Here is a 5,570-nt window from a genome sequence, read left to right on the forward strand (position 1 = left end):
TCGGTGAGAAACGTCCCAGGCCCTTTTCTGTTTTTCTAAAAAATGGCAGGGAAGGTTTAAATCTTGCTAAAATCATATCTTTAAAACTATAACTCGAAATAAAATGTGTTCTATATGAAAGTTGATCAGAAAAATATGCTGAACATGAATATGCCATCCATGCTTGCTGTTGCATCACGCATCATACAATTTCGTGCTAGTTTGCATTATCACCTAATATGTAACATATGGAATATGTGGGATATTGTACAATTGTTGTCCCGGTTCCATTTAACTTTGATGTAGCTCACCCCTGCCATGTTTGCTATGCTAATCCACCCTTAAATTTGACGATAGAAGATGCAACTCCAACCTAATTTGTGTGTCCGGGGTTTCGCCTCCGATTAATATGGATAAGTTGCATTGCACCATATCTGCCATGTCATGCATATCATCTTGATCATGCTGGATCTTCTTCTTCCGTAGTAGTAAGACTTGCACCCGTTGTTTGTTCCAGCATTTGCTTCTTCCCGGATAGGATCACGAAGTGGTGTTGTGAGATGCGACAAGTTCTCCGGATGTTCCTCGGCAAGCTTTAACAGGCAAGCAATTTCCCCTATACTTCTGCCCCTGCAGAAGTCGCTCACCTATTTTATTTTGCCTTCTCCCTCATGCTATCCTTAAGTTGCGTTCTTGTCACGTGTCCCTTCCACCTGTTACCTCAAGCAGCCTATATTGCCTCCACCAACCACCTACAGCTTTTGTTTGGTTATCGGGTCTGCCTTGCGAGTCGTAGTGCATGCTAGTGCTGTTTATATCTCATTACCGTTATCGTTATCTTATCGTGTTATCTGTTGGGGAATCATGACACATGGTTTATGGCTATATCTGTTGAGGGTATCATGGTTACCTTAATTGTAAGCGGAGACATCGGTGGGTCAGTTGCTCGTTTTATGGCGGCTCACTTGTGTTTCCTAAATATCTTAGGACCCCGAGTTCTTGTTATCTGTTCCTAGACTGAGCGCTCTAACCACACGTGGGTATGCTTCTGGGTCTCCCCTCGACCACTGCCGGAATCTACAGCTTTGTCCAGTGGCCACAACTAGTTCGTAATGTTTTACCATTTGTTGTTGCGTGCATGCCAGCTTGTTACTTGTTTACTTTGGGAAGCCCCTGGGTGCCTTGTATCCCTTGTTTCTGGTATGCACGTATAGGTTTGCGGCCTGAGCGTTTATCGCATGCTGAAGCGGGTCATTCGCCCCTGTGTGTGTTCTGACCCTCGGAAGCCGTGCACGCAATAGCTAGGTCCACTTCGGAGATTCGGCCGGACTTCGATACGGGTTCAACTTAGTTAGGTGGCTTCCTGGACATTGTTGTAGTGAAGGAGAGTGCGAGTCGTGATATCTTTCCCTCGCCAGGTTGGATAGATCGTGCGTGTGGGCACATTTGGGCACCCCTGCAGGGTTACATCTTATCGATAAGCCGTGTCCGCGGTTATGGATGACTTGGAGCTGTATGACTCGACCATAGACAACTTACACCTGTTGTTTCAATGCTAATAACTTGTGTAGTAAGTTAGTACAACTTCAATAATAAATGGTTAAAATTTGACAACCGTGTGAGTGCCTTTGTAAGTACTTCCTTGCGAGGGGGGAACGCATCAGCTGTGTTATGTTTGCAGAGTATAGAACTGTTAGTTATGCGCTCTCTCATCTTCTCTGATTAGACGACTGTTGTAGAGTGTCTCTACAGGTTTTTAGTGCTTGCGCGTTGCCGCTTAACCCCACCATATTGCCTATGACGTTCCTCTTGCGTCCTCTAAGTCCCCTGCGTGCCTCAAGTACAAAGGACGACTGGTTGACGAATGCTTATACGTCTTGAAGTCTTGTTAAGTACGAACCCGTACTTATTGCTGCTTCTACGGGATATAACCGGGCAGGTATGAAGATATGTTCGATGAAGATGACGCTAGCAAGGTTACCCTTCCGGCTTGGCCTGGGCAGGGTTATGGACGCCACTTGGTTATCTTCAGGACTCTTAGTCCAAATTTGTATCTTGTCCGTACTCGGATGTATTTGATCTTCTATATGATTTGGATCTTTGTATGTATCTATTTGTATCTTGACTCGTGGGAGTCGTTGTTGTAATATATATGTATCTTGTGGGCTCTATTGTAATCCTGTTGTAATGTTACCGCTCGTGATTGATTCCACCCGCATCGCGTGCATGCTTCGGCGTGTACGAGGCGCTTGGTGGTGCGTCTCCTAAAATCGATATCGTGCGGATTTCGGCGGATTCGCTGGGATCCTCATGGTACCGGTTTTGGGGCGTCACATTGACACTTTGTGTGTTAAAGGTAAAATTTTGCTCATTCCTCTACCATTTTTTGTTTATAAATTTGGTTATGTTTTTTTAATTAATTCTAAAATGACACAACCATTTTGGAATTGTTGATGACTTCGAGCAAGAGTTAGAGCTCCTATGACTATATGGCGTCCGAGGAAGAGTTTATAATGGAAAAGGATGAAGACATCGCCATGGTTCTTGCATTGCACACCTCCTCAAACAAGAGGCCGAAGCATGGAGGTTTCGTATTAATTGACTCAACTTTGTCTTGATACATATGTATCTAGTCAACAAACACGTCTAGATACATCCATATCTTAATAAAGTTGAGTCAATTAATTCGAATCAGAGAGAGTACATAAATTCATGATTAATCATCTACGACGTGCCTCCGTAATTTCTTTGACGACCTCTTGGGTTCTGTGGCAGACCGGCCCTTCACCCTTGATTTGGATTTCTTGGGGCTTCCATCATTCGACCTTCAACACATTGATGGAGAATTTACTGAAGCGGAAGCGTGGAAAGCAATCAAAGACATGCCTTTAGACAAGTGCCCAGGACCGACGGTTTCTCGGCGCGCTTTGTTGTCTGTTGGGGGATCATCATGGATACCTTCAGCTCCTTGTCGCGGCTCGACTACCGTGGATTCGGGGCGGTGAATGGAGCACTGGTAACACTTCTCCCCAAGAAGCCAGGGGAAGAAGAAGTGCGAGACTTTATGCCAATCAGTCTCATCCACGGCATCGCCAAGTGGGTGGCGAAGGTTTTGGCGAACCGGATTGCCCCAGTTCTCCCGCAGATGGTGGGGGCTCACCAGAGTGCCTTTGTGCGTAGACGGTGCCTGCATGACAATTCCATGATGGTCCAGGGGACGGCACGCAAACTCCATAGCGGCTCCATCCCGGCTGTCCTCATGAAGTTGGACATAACCAAGGCCTTTGATACAGTGGATTGGTCGTTCCTCGTGGACGTGCTCCGTGTGACGCCCCCGACACCGGTACCATGAGGATTCCAGCGATCCTGCCGAAATCCGCATGATATCGATTCAGAGACGCCCTCCGACATGACGTGCGCGACGAATCACACACGTGATGCCAGAAGAATTAACACGAGCGGTAACATTACAACAGGATTACAATAGAGCCCAGAAGATACATATATACAACAACGACTCCAACGAGTCAAGATACAAATAGATACATACAAAGATCCAAATCATACAGAAGATCAAATACGTCCGAGTACGGACAAGATACAAATTGGACTAAGAGTCCTGAAGATAACCAGTGGCGTCCATAACCCTGCCCAGGCCAAGCCGGAAGGGTAACCTTGCTAACGTCATCATCTCGTACCTGTCAAAGTCGGGCCATCGGTTGCCGACAGAAGGGGGAGGAGACAAAAAGAAAGGAAGGCGAGGGTAAGTACCATTGGCACGTACTTGCGAGACAAGACCAGCTATGCTCGCTGGTGGGCGTATAAACTTCACCCGGCTATATGTGGAGTTTAGCGGCAGCAAAGCTACTATCCAATAGAGACTCGCTACAACATCCGTCTACTCAGAGAAGATAAGAGAGCGCACAAGGTAACAGTTCTATACTCTGCAAACATAACACAGCCGATGCGATCCCCCTTCGCAAAGAGGTACTGTCAAAGGCACACACACACTTTTTGAAAATTTTTATTAGCAAATTATTAGCAACAGGATATAAGGTGTAAGTTGTTCTACGATCAAGCTATACAATTCCAAGTCGTCCATAACCGCGGACACGGCTTATCGATAAGATGTACACCCTGCAGGGGTTGCCCAAAAGTAACCATACGCATGCTCGAACCCACTTACTACAGGTGGAGTCTCACATCAAGACCGTTCCCAATGCAAGATAAAGTTTAATGGGAGCCACCCAACTAAGCTACCCGTGACGAAGTTCGGCCGTACTCCGATACGGACCCAGAGGTTTGCGACAACGGCTAAGCTAAGTGTGAACAACCTGCTTTCGCTAATCGTTCCGCGTTATGAGTACAGTACAAAATATAAACACCCGAAGGCAACAGAAGTAAATCGTGCATCGTGCATATGAGCAAATAAAACCAAGGTTGTGGCTCCCAATAAACAGACTCGAGGAAAGGTAGTGGGTGATGGGGGGTCCCATTCCCCCACGCATGGGTAGAGCGCTCAATCTCGGAACAGATAACAAGAACTCGGGTCCTAGGGGACATTAGCAAGTCAAAGTTTCGATGCTTTCGCAAAGGGGCTCACAGATGCCTCTGCTTACAATTTTAGTTGTTAACAATAAAGTAAAGCATGAGTATCTCCAACAATTGATATAGCATGTGATAACCTCCCAACAACCCAACATATCCCGATAATAGATCGAGATAAACAACAGAGACTAAACACGCCTACGACTCGCAAGGCTCAAACATCAAGCAACGGCTATGGGTAGGGAATGATACATATAGGATTATTGAGATAACAGGTGGAATAGGACACGTGACTCAACAAGAATCGCAACATAAGGATAGCAGTGAGAGGGAGAGCAAAATATAAAATAGGTGAAGGAGGTGGGCTCGCCTGTGAAAAGCTGCAGAAGAACTTGTCGTATCTCACAACACCACTTCGTGATCCTATCCGGGAAGAAGCAAATGCTGGAACAAACAATGGATGCAAACTTACTACTACGGATGAAGAACCAGCATGATGAAGATGACATGCATGACATGGCAGATATGGTGCAATGCAACTTATTCATATTAATCGGAGTCGGAACCCCAAACAAACCAGTTAGGTTGTAGTTGCATTTTCTACCGACAAAGTTAAGTGTTGATTAGCATGGCATATCATGGCAAGGGTGCGCTACTTCAATATTAAACGGAGCGGGGAAAACCTAGGCGGTGTTCCGAAATACTCCGCATATATGTGAGGTGAAATGCACAAACTAGCACGGCCTGACATGATACGAGATGCAAACAGATATATGGATGGCATATTCATGTTCAGCACATTTTTCTCATCAATTTTCATATAGAAAACATTTCTATTTGATTTACCAATTAAAAGTTATTAGCATAGTGGTTTTTATTGTTTAAAATAAATAAAACAAGTTTTATTTCAATTCGAGAAGGACCCAGAAACCATTTCATACGGGGGGGGGGAGGGGGAGGATCCCGGGTTTATTTCATAAAGATTCAGGGGGTTACGCTGAAAAGGTTCTGCGGCAGGGACGCCGGGTTAGGAAAAGAAACTT

At 45.4% G+C, this 5,570-nt stretch overlaps 1 long non-coding RNA gene across 1 annotated transcript; it reads right to left on the minus strand.

Moving 5' to 3' along the window:
* Positions 1–3,457: 3,457 nt before the first annotated feature.
* LOC139833120 (uncharacterized) lies at positions 3,458–5,270 on the minus strand. Its single transcript, XR_011748211.1, has 2 exons — positions 4,898–5,270; positions 3,458–3,677 (listed from the first exon to the last, which is right to left on the minus strand). It is a non-coding gene; the product is annotated as an uncharacterized lncRNA (long non-coding RNA).
* Between the last annotated feature and the right edge of the window lie 300 nt (positions 5,271–5,570).

This window comes from Lolium perenne, chromosome 7 (assembly GCF_019359855.2).
Source record: "Lolium perenne isolate Kyuss_39 chromosome 7, Kyuss_2.0, whole genome shotgun sequence".
Lineage (NCBI taxonomy): Eukaryota > Viridiplantae > Streptophyta > Magnoliopsida > Poales > Poaceae > Lolium > Lolium perenne.